Genomic DNA, 13,566 nt, shown 5'->3' with positions numbered 1-13,566 from the left:
CCAGGCAGGGGTGCAGTGGTGTGATCTTGGCTCACTGCCACCTCTGCCTCCCAGGTTCAAGCGATCCTCCTACCTCAACCTCCTGAGTAGCTGGGATTATAGACCCCTGCCACCACGCCTGGCTAATTTTTGTATTTTTAGTGAAGACAGGGTTTCACCATGTTGGCCAGGCTAGTCTCAAACTCCTGACCTCAAGTGATCCACCCACCTTAGCCTCCCAAAATGCTGGGCTTACAGGCATGAGCCACTCTACCTGGCCGATAATGTTTTTCAAATGTTCTACATATTTGGGGTTTTTTTTTTTCTATTTTTTCTATTAATTCCTGGGAGAGAATGTGGGAATTAATATCTAAGTATAATTGTGAATTTGTCTATTTCTCTTTTCAGTTCTGTTTGTTTTCATTTCATGCATGTTGGAGCTTTGTTATTAGTTGCATACACATTTTGCATTATTAGGCCAGTTGATTAATTTATCCCTTAATTATTATGGAAGTATTTCTTGAAATATTCTTGTCTTTAAGTTCACTCAGTGTGCCATGAATATAGCCACCGCTGCTCATTATTCTTGTTTGCATGGTGTAATTTTTCCATCTTTTTACTTTTACTCTTTCTCTGTCTTTATATTTAAAATAAGGGTTGTTTTTTGTGTGTGTGTGTGTGTGTTTTTTTTTTTTTTTTTTTTTTTTTTTTGCAGACAACATGCAATTTTGTCTTGCTTTTCTTAATTCAATTTGATAATATCTGTTTTATAATTGAAAAGTTTGGGAACTGCATCTCACCAACCAAATCTTGGCTGCTATTTGTATTTTTCTTTTAACACAGCCACAGGTATTTATTTCTGTATTGTCTGTGGCTTTTTAAAAATTATGATGAAAGAGTTGAATAGTTGCAATAGAGATTATATGGCCCATAAGCCTAAAAGTAAATGTTTTGGTGCACTTTTTAAAAGAAATACCTTTGGCTGCAACATGAAATTTTAGATTGGCAGTCATTTTCCTTTTAGTCATTAAGATTTCATATAGTTGTCTTTTCCCATCTCTGGCATTCATGGTTTCTAAACAGAAATTTGCTGTCATTCTTATATTTGCAATTTTGGAGGCAAGGTGAATTTTCGTTTTTGACTTATTTTAACATTTTCCTATCACTTGTTTTCAGCAATTGGATTATGCTAGGCTGTGGTGAAAATTTTTCTCTGTGGTTATTCTTCTTGGAATTCACTGAGGTTCTTGAATGTGGAGTTTGCAGTTCAAATATGGGGAAATTTTCAACCAGTATTGCACCAAATATGTTTCCTGTTTCCCCTCCTCTGCCTCAAGGACTCCAATTACTCACGTTTGATTACTTGATATTATCCTAGAGGTTAATGACTGCGATGATTTGAACTTGTTCCCCAAAGTTCACATGTTGAAAACTTATGCAACAGTGTTGAGTTTAATAGGTAATTAGGTCATGAGGGATCTGCCCTCACGAATAAATTAATAGCATTGTCTCATGTGAGTGGGTTTGTTATTGTGAGAGTGGTTTTGTAATATAAGTAAGTTTGGCTCTCTCTTGCTCTTTCTCTTGCCATGAGATGCTTTACACCATGTTATGACAGCATGACGGCCCTAGCAAGATGCAGGTACCACCATCTTGGACTTCCCAGCCTCCAAAATTGTGAAAAATACTTTTTTTCCTTCATAAATTACCAGTGATTAGTATTCTGTTGTAGCACAAAACAGACTAAGACACAACATTAGGTCATTCTTTTGCTGTTTCTTTTCCTCTTTGTGTGTTTCATTTGGGTCACTTTTATGGCCATGTCTTCAAGTTCCCACATATTTTTTCCTACAGTTTCTAATCTGTTGTTAATCTTCCTTAGTTATTTTAAGTGTTTTATTTTCTAATCACTAGAAGTTCAATTTGATGGATTTTTTTCCATTTATCTCATGATCGTGTTCATATATATGTATGTATAGTTTTTTTTATTTTTATTTTATTTTTTATTTTTTTGAGATGGAGTTTTGCTCTTCTTGCCCAGGCTGGTGTACAATGGCATGATCTCGGCTCATGCAACCTCCACCTCCCAGGTCCAAGGAATTCTCCTGCCTCAGCCTCCTAAGTAGCTGGGAATACAGACAAGCATCACCACACCTGGCTAATTTTGTATTTTTAATAGAGATAGGTCTTCTCCATGTTGGTCAGGCTGGTCTTGAACTCCCAACCTCAGGTGATCCACCTGCCTTGGCCTCTCAAAGTGCTGGGATTACAGGTGTGCCTGGTCCATGTTCATATTTTTAAAATATTGAGCATATGTATAATATTTATGATAGTTATTTGGAAGTCTTCATCTATCAATTCTACCATTTTTGTCATTTATGAAAATATTCTATTTTTTGTGTATGAGTCATACTTTTTTGCTTCTCTGTTAGATGTAGCATTACATTGAATGCTGGATGTTGCAAATTTATGTTGTTGACTGCTGAATATTAACGTATTCCTTTGAAAGGTGTTGGACTGTTTTTCCTGCATGAAGTTAAGCTCCTAATGGCTAACTTCTATTTTTTTCAAGACTTACTTTTAAGTTCACTAAGGTGGTTTCAGGTTCTATGATTGGTCTGGTAAGACTTTTCCAAGGATTCTACATAATGCCTCCTATTTAATGATATTTAATGATGAGAGGTGAAGCTGGCTGGGCTTCTGGGTTGGGTGGGGACTTGGAGAAATTATAATTTGAACACAACTATGAAAAACTTGCAATCTACATCCCGCAGGAGGACCTCTCAGCTTACCCCCATATCCTAGCCTCCCTATAGCTCCCCTTCCTATTAATGATAAGCCTCCTCTAATCTTCCCTACCCAGAAGGAAGTAAGCAAATAAATCTCCAAAGGACCACAAAAACCCCTGGGTTATCAGTTACGTCCCCTTCAAGCTGTAGGGGGAGGGAAATTTCACCCAACCTGGGTATATGTCCCCTTCTCCCTCTCTGATTTAAAGCAGATCAAGGCAGACCTGGGGAAGTTTTCAGATGATCCTGATAGGTATATAGATGTCTTACAGGGTCTAGGGCAAACCTTTGATCTCATTTGGAGAGATGTCATGCTATTCTTAGGTCAAACTCTGGCCTTTAATGAAAAGAATGTGGCTTTAGATGCAGTCCGAGAGTTTGGAGATACCTGGTATCTTAGTCAAGTAAATGATAGAATGACAGCCAAAGAAAAGGACAAATTCCCTACCAGTCAGCAAGCCATCCCCAGTATGCATCGCCATTGGGACCTCAACTCAGACCATGGGGACTGGAGTCGCAAACGTCTGTTGACCTGTGGTCTAGAAGGACTAAGGAGAATTAGGAAAAAGCCCGTGAATTATTCAATCATGTCCACCATAACTCAGGGAAAGGAAGAAAATCCTTCTACCTTCCTTGAGCAGCTACAGGAGGCCTTAAGAAAATATACTCCCCGTCACCCAACTCACTCGAGGGTCAGTTGCTTCTAAAAGATAAGTTTATTGCCCAATCACCTGCAGATATCAGAAGAAGGCTCCAAAAGCAAGCCCAGGGCCCTGAACAAAATCTGGAGGCATTATTAAACCAGACAACCTTGGTGTTCTATAATAGGGACCAACAGCAACAGGCCCAAAAGGAAAAGCAAGATCAGAAAAAGGCTGCAACCTTAGTGACAGCCCTCAGACAAACAAACCTTGGTGGTTCAGAAGGGACAGAAAATGGAGCAGGCCAATCACCCAGGAGGGCTTGTTCTGAGTATGGTTTACAAAGACACCTTAAAAATGATTGTTCAAAGAGAAACAAGCTACCCCCTCGCCCATGTCCAGTATGCCAAGGCAATCACTTGAAGGCACACTGCCCCAGAGGACAAAGGTTCTCTGGGCCAGAATCCCCCAACAAGATGATCCAACAACAGGACTGAGGGTGCCCAGGGCAAGTGCCAGCTCATATCTTCACCCTCATTGAGCCCCGGGTACATTTAACCATTGAGGGCCAGGAAATTGACTTCCTCCTGGATACTGGCACGGCCTTCTCAGTGTTAATCTCCTGTCCTGGACAACTGTCCTCAAGGTCCGTTACTATCCGAGGAATCCTGGGACAGCCTGTAACCAAGTATTTCTCCCACCTCCTCAGTTGTAATTGGGAAACTTTGCTCTTTTCATATGCCTTTCTTGTCATGCCTGAAAGTCCCACACCCTTATTAGGGAGGGATATATTAGCCAAGGCTGGAGCTGTTCTCTACATGAATATGGGGAAAAAGTTACTCATTTGTTGTCTCTACTTCAGAAGGGAATCAACCCTGAGGTCTGGGCATTGGAAGGGCAATTTGGAAAGGCAAAAAATGCCCGCCCAGTCCAAATCAAGCTAAAAGACCCCACCACTTTTCCTTATCAAATGCAATATCCCTTAAGGCCTGAAGCCCTTAAAGGATTACAGGATATTGTTAAACATTTAAAAGCTCAAGTCTTCGTAAGGAAATGCAGCAGTCCCTGCAACACCCCAATTCTAGAGTACAAAAACTGAACAGTCAGTGGAGACTAGTGCAAGATCTTAGACTCATCAATGAGGCAGTAATTCCTCTATATCCAGTTGTACCCAACCCTTATCCCTGCTCTCTCAAATACCAGAGGAAGCAAAATGGTTCACTGTTCTGGACCTCAAGGATGCCTTCTTTTGTATTCCCCTGCACTCTGACTCCCTGTTTCTCTTTGCCTTTGAGGATCCCACAGGCCACACGTCCCAACTTACGTGGATGGTCTTGCCCCACGGGTTTAGGAATAGCCCTCATCTGCTTGGTCAGGCACTGGCCCAAGATCTAGGCCACTTCTCAAGTCCAGGCACTCTGGTCTTTCAGTATGTGGATGATTTACTTTTGGCTACCAGTTTGGAAGGCTCGTACCAGCAGGCTACTCTAGATCTCTTGAACTTTCTAGCTAATCAAGGGTACAAGGCATCTAGGTAGAAGGCCCAGCTTTGCCTACAGTAAGTCAAATATCTAGGCCTAATCTTGGCCAGAGGGACCAGGGCCCTCAGCAAGGAATGAATACAGCCTATGCTGGCTTATCCTCATCCCAATATATTAAAACAGCTGTGGGGGTTCCTTGGAATCACTGGGCTTTTGCCGACTATGGATCCCCGGATACAGTGAGATAGCCAGGCCCCTCTATACTCTAATCAAGGAGACCCAGAGGGCAAATACTCATCTAGTTGCATAGGAACCAGGGGCAGAAGCAGCCTTCAAAACTTTAAAGCAGGCCCTAGTACAAGCTCCAGCTTTAAGCCTTCCAGCAGGACAAAACTTCTCTTTATATGTCACAGAGAGAGCAGGGATAGCTCATGGAGTCCTCACTCAGACTCATGGGGGAACCCCATGACCAGTGGCATACCTAAGTAAGGAAATTGATGCAGTAGCAAAAGGCTGGCCTCACTGTTTATGGGTAGTTGTGGCGGCGACCGTCTTAGCGTCAGAGGCTTCCTAGGTGCCAAAGGAAGTGTACGACTATCAGACAACCACCTACTTAGATACCAGGCACTACTCTTTGAGGGACCAGTGCTTCAAATATGTACTTGTGAGGCCCTCAACCCTGCCACTTTCCTCCCGGAGGATGGGGAACAAATCGAGCATGACTGCCAACAAATTATAGTTCAGATTTATGCAGCCCAAGATGATATTTTAGAAGTCCCCTTAGCTAACCTGATCTTAACCTATATAGCGATGGAAGTTCATTTGTGAAGGATGGGATATGAAGGGCAGGTTATGCCATAGTTAGTGATGTAACTGTACTTGAAAGTAAGCCTCTTTCCCCAGGGACCAGTGCCGAGTTAGCAGAAGTAGTGGCACTTACCCGAGCCTTAGAACTGGGAAAGGGAAAAAGAATAAATGTATATACAGATAGAAAGTATGCTTATCTAATCCTACATGCCCATGCTGCAATATGGAAAGAAAGGGAGTTCCTAACCTCTGGGGGAACCCCTATTAAATACCACAAGGAAATTATGGAGTTATTGCATGCAGTGCAAAAACCCAAGGAGGTGGCAGTCTTACACTGCCAAAGCTATCAGAAAGGTGAAGGAGAAAAGGCAGAAGGAAACTGTCAGGCAGATGCTGAGGCCAAATTTGCCACCAGGCAGAACCTCCCATTAGAAATACCTACGGAAGGACCTTTGGTATGGAACAACCCCCTCCAAGAGATTAAGCCCCCGTATTCCCCGACTGAAACAAAATGGGGATTTTCATGGGGCATAGTTTTCTCCCCTCGGGTGGTTAATGACAGAAGAAGGAAAGGTGCTTATGCCCGAAGACAGCCAGTGGAAAATACTTAAAACCCTCCACCAAACTTTTCATATGGGTATTGAAAACACTCATCAAATAGCCAAATCCCTATTTACAGAGCCAAATCTCCTCTGGACCATCTGACAGGTAGTCAAAGCCTGTGAGGTGTCCCAAAAGGATAATCCCTTGGTCCATCATAAGGCCCCTTTTGGGGAGCAAAGAATAGGTCACTATCCTGGAGAGGACTGGCAGTTAGACTTCATCCATATGCCTAAGTCAAAGGGATTTCAATACATGTTGATCTGTGTTGATACCTTTACAAATTGGATAGGCGCTTTCCCCTGCAAGACAGTGAAGGCTCAGGAAGTGATTAAAGTCCTAATTCATGAAACAATTCCTAAATTTTGGCTTCCCCAAAGCTTACAGAGCAACAGTGGTCTGGATTTTAAAGCCACAATAACTCAGGAAATTTCCAGGGCGCAAGGAATACAGTATCATCTTCACTGCAGTTGGAGGCCACAATCCTCAGGGAAGGCTGAGAAGGCAAATGAAACACTCGAGAGGCACTTAAGGAAACTAACACAAGACACTCATCTCCCATGGCCTACTGTTTTGCCCATGGCCTTGTTGAGAATCTGAAATTCTCCTCACAAAATGGGGCTCAGTCCATATGAAATGCTGTATGGACCTTTTCTCACAAATGACCTCCTACTTGATCAGAAAATGGCCAACTTGGTCAAAGATGTAACTTCTTTGGCAAAGTGTCAACAAAACCTTAAAAACCTACCCAAAGGATGTCACAGAGGAAAGAGAACAGAGTTGTTTCAACCAGGAGATCTAGTGTTGGTCAAATCTCTCCCCTCTACCTCCCCATCTATGGATTCTTTGTGGGAAGGACCATACTTGGTAATCCTCTCTACCCCCACTGCAGTTAAGGTGGCAGGAGTGGAATTTTGGATTCACCACATCCGAGTTAAATTTTGGACACCCCCTGAGAAACCTGCAGGACCATCAGCTCAGGAGTCCCAAGATCAGTCAGACCAGCCTCGATACACCTGTGAACCATTGGAGGACTTGCATCTCCTATTTTGGAAGGAAACATCCCAGACTAAAGAGGCTCCTACCAGTGATCCTGAAGAAAAACCCCATCCTCCTTAAAAAAGATAAGTGAAAACCTACATAATCTTTCTCTTTAACACGCTTCCTTACCCCTTTAATGGAATCCTTTTACTATTTCATCATATTATTAAGCAGCATACTAACCATACTCTTTGCGATAGGGCTATATACTGTAGTTCCTGCTGGGAGGAAAATCTTAATCACATCAACCTTATTTCTATCTTCCTTCCTTCTGACAGCAATTTACTCTTACCTTTAACTCAGCCTGGATAAAATGATCTCGTCTTCCAGAGCACCCTCTTTACCTTCCTATTTACTTTTTGCCTACCTATCCCTCCTGCTTCCTTGGATACCTCATACAGCCACCCCTCCCCTTCCACTAGCTCCTAATTGCCTCTACAAGACTCTCAACTTAACCCACTCTCTGTTAAACCAGTCCAATCCTTCCCTGGCAAACGATTGTTGGCTTTGTATCTCTCTATCAACCCCTGCTTACCTTGCCACTCCCATTCCTGCAAAAAAATGGGTCTTTACCAACTTAACCTACCACCCTCATTATGAAGGAAAAGATCATTTCTGACTTCTAAATATACAATCATTAGCCAACTTCCCCATCTCTGATAGGACTGAGAATACCCTAACAGGATGTGTAATCCAACTTTTACATTCTTACATTTCCAACGTCACCTATTACACAAGAAATTAAAAGCCCATACACGGCCCTGTAACTATGAATACCATCTTAACTTTCCAAGCCCCTTTATGCATCCAATGCAACCTGTTATCAGGCCTGCCCCTGGGGCACCTACTACCCATCAGTGTAATTACACCCTACAACTTCAAGCCCCAACTGATCATAGTAACTCCCGAGTCACCCAAACAGCTCCATTCAGATGGCTTGTCTGCTTCTCAGGGCCCCCAAAAATCATCGTCTCCTCCCTGCTTAACAAAGAGTCCGGGTTTTGTAATGGCAAACATACTCCCTGCATGACCATTCACTCCTGGACCCCCTGCAGCAGCGCCCCCCACCACTAGTGAATGCCTTCTCATCCCCTTTCAATCACTCTCTTGAATGGTTCCTAGTAGATACAAAACATTTTTTTATCCAATGGGAAAATAGAACACAGGGAGCCACTCAGTTTGCTCCCAACACCCCTTTCCAGCTGCTCACTGGAGCTACCTTGGCAAGTACTCTAGGAGTATGGGAAAATGAAAACAACAAACTTACACATCTTTTTAACATACACAACAAGTTCTGTCTACCCAGCCAAGGTATATTCTTCTTATGTGGAACATCAACCTATACCTGCCTCTCCACTAACTGGACAGGCACCTGCACCTTAGTCTTTCTAAGTCTCAACATTAACATTGCCCCAGGAAATCAGACCCTATCAGTACCCCTCAAAGCTCAAGTCCATCAGCACAGAGCCATACAACTAATACCCCTATTTATAGGGTTAGGAATGGCTACTGCTACAGGAACCAGAATAGCCAGTTTATCTACTTCATTATCCTACTACCACACACTCTCAAAGGATTTCTCAGACAGTTTGCAAGAAATAACGAAATCTATTCTTACTCTACAATCCCAAATAGACTCTTTGGCAGCAGTGACTCTCCAGAACCACCTAGGCCTAGACCTCCTTACTGCTGAGAAAGGAGGACTCTGCACCTTCTTAGGTGAAGAGTGTTGTTTTTACACTAACCAGTCAGGGATAGTAAGAGATGTCACCTGGCATTTACAGGAAAAGGCTTCTGAAATCAGACAACGCCTTTCAAACTCTTATACCAACCTCTGGAGTTGGCAACATGGCTTCTCCCCTTTCTAGGTCCTGTGGCAGCCATCTTGCTATTACTCACCTTTGGGCCCTGTATTTTTAACTTCTTTGTCAAATTTGTTTTCTCTAGGATCGATGTCATCAAGCTACAGATGGTCTGACAAATGGAAGCCCAAATGAGCTCAACTAACAACTTCTACCAAGGACTCCTGGAGTGACCCACTGGCCCTTTCACTGGCCTAAAGAGTTCCCCTCTGGAGGACACTACAACTGCAGGGCCCCTTCTTTGCCCCCATCCAGCAGGAAGTAGCTAGAGTGGTCATCGTCCAATTCCCAACAGCAGTTGGGGTGTCCTGTTTAGAGGGGGGATTGAGAGGTGAAACTGGCTGGGCTTCTGGGTTGGGTGGGGACTTGGAGAACTTTTCTGTCTAGCTAAAGGATTGCAAAAACACCAATCAGTGCTCTGTGTCTAGCTAAATGTTTGTAAATGCACCAATAGGCAGTCTGTAAAAACACACCAATAAGCCCTCTGTGTCTAGCTAAAGGTTTGTAAAAGCACCAATCAGCACTCTGTAAAATGGACCAATCAGCAGGACATGGGTGGGGCCAAATAAGGGAATAAAAGCTGGCCACCCAAACCAGCAGTGGCAACCCTCTCGGGTCCCCTCCCATGCTGTGGAAGCTTTGTTCTTTCACTCTTCACAATAAATCTTGCTGCTCCTCACTCTTTGGGTTCACAATACCATTATGAGCTGTAATACTCACTGCGAAGGTCTGTGGCTTCACTCCTGAAGTCAGCGAGAGCACAAACCAACCAGGAGGAACAAACAACTCCAGACATGCCACGTTTAAGAGCTGTAACACTCACTGAGAAGGACTGTGGCTTCAAACCCACTGGGAGGAACAAACAACTCCAGATGCGCCACTGTTAAGAGCTGTAATATGCCGAAACCAGCTCAGTCAGGGAGACCCTAACCCAGTGGTGCTAGAGGAATTAAAGACACACATACAGAAATACAGAGCTGTGGAGTGGGAAATCAGGGGTCTCACAGCCTTCAGAGCTGAGTGCCTTGAACAGAGATTTACCCATGTATTTATTGACAGCAAGCCAGTGATAAGCATTGTTTCTATAGATTATAGACAAACTAAAAGTATTCCTTATGGGAAACAAAGGGATGACTGAAATAAAGGGATGGGTTTGGCTGGTTATCTGCAGCAGGAGCAAGTCCTTAAGGTACAGATCACTCATGCTATTGTTTGTGGTTTAAGAACACCTGTAAGTGGTTTTCCGCCCTGGTTGGGCCAGGTGTTCCTTGCCCTTATTCCAGTAAACCCACAACCTTCCCATGTGGACCTTATGGCCATCACGAACATGTCACAGTGCTGCAGAGATTTTGTTTATTGCCAGTTTTGGGGCCAGTTTATGGCCAGATTTTTGAGGGCCTGCTCCCAACATGTCCCCCTTCTTTGATTTGCAAAGTGATAAAAGCAAAGGCAGCTTTGTCACAGTGAGCTACTTCTTGCAGGAGTCAGGATCCGCATCTGCAGACTATACAAAGAGAAACCACACAGATTAAAGGCACAATCAATATTGAAATCACAGAGCTTCCAAGTGGTTTTATCCATTTTAATGGATTACTAGCTGCTAATCTGTCTGCAGCTCCTTTAAGCACTCCAGTTCCTGGCATTAGGGTCAGGTGTGCCTGGGATGTTTTAAATATTTGTTCTTTAATTTTGTAATATCCAAAGACAAGTTTGTAGAGTGTCCTTCTACATGCTTTTTTATTCTTTCCCAAATGTTGATCTTATTAAGAGCTATTAATAGCTTCCACCAATCCTTATGTTAAGCTCCTAGAGCTGGCCATATCATTTGAGGTTGAGGTGCCACTATACCACCATGGTTCCAGATAATAGAATTCTTGCTGTACTTCTTGCATTTCTACCATCTGGCCATTTTGTTCAGACCAGTTGAACATAGTGTGGCCATGACACGCAGACTGAGAGGTGCAATTTAAGCTAAACATCCCCTTAGGAGACCAATCAATGATGATTCCATAGGAATTGTTGCTCAGCACCTCTGCCTATTCTGCAATGCAATCTTCCTAAACAGGTACGTTCATTATTTCTGGCCAGGTTCTATTTTGTTTACAAATAGGTTTTTGAGGGCAGAATGCCTCAATTATAGGAGCAGATTTATTATGGTAAATACTGAGACCAGCAAGCATGTGTAACTGTGTCATAGAGTGATTACATCCAGGCATTATTGCCAGCCAAGATTGATAAATATGCCCAATAAGTATAATTGTTCTCTGTGTCAGCCCTTATTGAAGGAATACTCATGGCAGTGGTGGATATCTGCTATCATAGCTACCATTAAATTACTCATTGTGACTGGTTGTCCTGCTTTCCTCAGGTTTTCTTCTGCCATCTGTGACAGTTTCTTGATCTGTCACCAGGTGGATGGCTGTGTTTGATGGGTGTTGCATATGACAGTTAGGGTCCTCCTCACTGTCAGCCTTGACATGCCTGCAACCAGGGGGTCCTCGGGATCCTCCCAAAATCTCTTCCTCAGCATCTGGCTCATGATAAGGTTTCAGGTGTCTTGATGGTATCCAAATTGGCTGTTGATTTTGGCCTGGAGAAACACAAGCATAACCTCTACTTCAAGTTATTATTTTACCTATTTCCCAAATTTTTGTTATCTGATCTCTCCACCAAATCAATTGCTTTGCTTCTGTCTTTGCAGCTGGTTTCTGTAGATGCTGTTCACCTGCTGATAACATCTGGCCTTTGGGCAAGCTCAAAAAATTTAAAGTTAATAATGCTAGATTCAATTGTGTATGAGCTGTCCCATAATCCCTGTTTCTCCCCCTTTTTTGTTTTTATCATCAGTTGTTTTTCTGTACGAAATCATAACTGAGCATTTTCAATTAACTGAATGAACCACATATGAAGGAACATATGTCGAATGAACCACATATGAAGGATCAGAAATAACATTAATAGTCATGTTAAAAGCAGTCAATACCTCAATTAAAGCTACACGTTTCACTTTTTGAACTGAAGTATAGGGTGTCTGGAAAACTTTACTTTTTGAGCCAGAATAAGAAGCTATACCATTACTAGACCTATCTGTAAAACAATGAAAATGCTTAGCAGGCTGCAGGTTGCTTACCAAAGGAATTGTAAATGCAAACCATTCACAGTCTTGCTCAGCTAAGGGGATAGTAAAGAAACAGTCTTTTAAATCTAAGACTATTAAAGGCCAATGTTAAGTCCTCTAAAGCCTCCAGTTTCTCTTTACTCAGCAGCCTTTGTTCTATCCAAATTGGCTTATCCATTAACCATTTTAAAGGTATAGGTTCTGGAGGCTTAAAAATGGCACAGTCAAAAATGATATCCTAAACCTTGGCGGGAACTTTGTCTTTCCCCTTGAAGAAGTTCCTTTAAACCTCGCAATTTTTTTCCTAGTTCCCATACCAGGGACATACCCCATTTCATGCATCATATGTTGACTTTGAGGGTTATATAATTGTTCTGGAATTAGAACTTGTTCTCCCCATTGTAGTAACAAATCTCTCCTGCAAAAATTTATAGGTACAGAAGTTATAATTGATTGAATAGTCCTAGGTTGTCCATCAGGCCATTCACAATGCAAAATATAACTATTTTGATATACTTCAGGGGCTTTACCAACCCCAACTATGTTAAATTGAGCAGGTTGAATTGGCCACACGGATGGCCGGTGTTGTAGAGAAATGATTGAAATGTCCTCCTGTATCTACCAAACCTTTACATGTCTTTCCTTGAATAGTTATTTCACAGGTAGGACATTTATCAGTAATTTGATTCACCCAATAAGCTGCTTTGCCTTGTTTACTTGTGCTTCCAAATCCTCCTGTTCATTTAATTTCACTTTTCCTCATTTCCACATATGGCACAATCAGGAGCTGTGCTATACACTCTCCTGGCTCTGCTTTCTAGGGAACAGAAGTAGGTATAACAATTTCACTTTCCCCATTGTAATCTGAATCAATGACTCCTGTACGTATTTGTACCCCTTTTAAATTTAAACTACACCTGCCTAGAAGTAATCCTATCATCCCCGCTGGCAACGGTCCACAGACTCCTGTTGGGACCTTTTGCAGGGGTTCCCCAGGCAGAAGGCTCACAGCTTTTGTGCAGCATAAATCTACTGGGGCACTATCGGCTGTGGCGGGGGACAGACATTGTACAGGGGTGAGGGAATGGCCTGAGCTGGAAATGCCCCAGTTGGGAATGGGGCCTGGGACAGGCACCTCATGGCATTTCCAGAAATCGCATTCCCATCTTTATCAAACTTGTAGTGACACTGATTAGCCTAATGTTTTCCTTTTTTACATTTTGGACGTATTTCAGACTCAACAGTTTT

At 42.6% G+C, this 13,566-nt stretch overlaps 1 long non-coding RNA gene across 1 annotated transcript in view; it reads left to right on the top strand.

The window, feature by feature from the left end:
- Positions 1 to 9,879, top strand: part of LOC135964721 (uncharacterized) — a 35,463-nt gene extending 25,584 nt beyond the window's left edge. Inside the window, exon 2 of the long non-coding RNA XR_010577260.1 lies at positions 7,190 to 9,879. This is a non-coding gene — a long non-coding RNA (uncharacterized lncRNA). The remainder of the gene's footprint in view (positions 1 to 7,189) is intronic.
- Positions 9,880 to 13,566: the final 3,687 nt, after the last annotated feature.

This window comes from Macaca fascicularis, chromosome 8, assembly GCF_037993035.2.
Source record: "Macaca fascicularis isolate 582-1 chromosome 8, T2T-MFA8v1.1".
Taxonomy (NCBI): Eukaryota; Metazoa; Chordata; class Mammalia; order Primates; family Cercopithecidae; genus Macaca; species Macaca fascicularis.
This window is presented reverse-complemented; position numbering and strand designations above follow the sequence as displayed.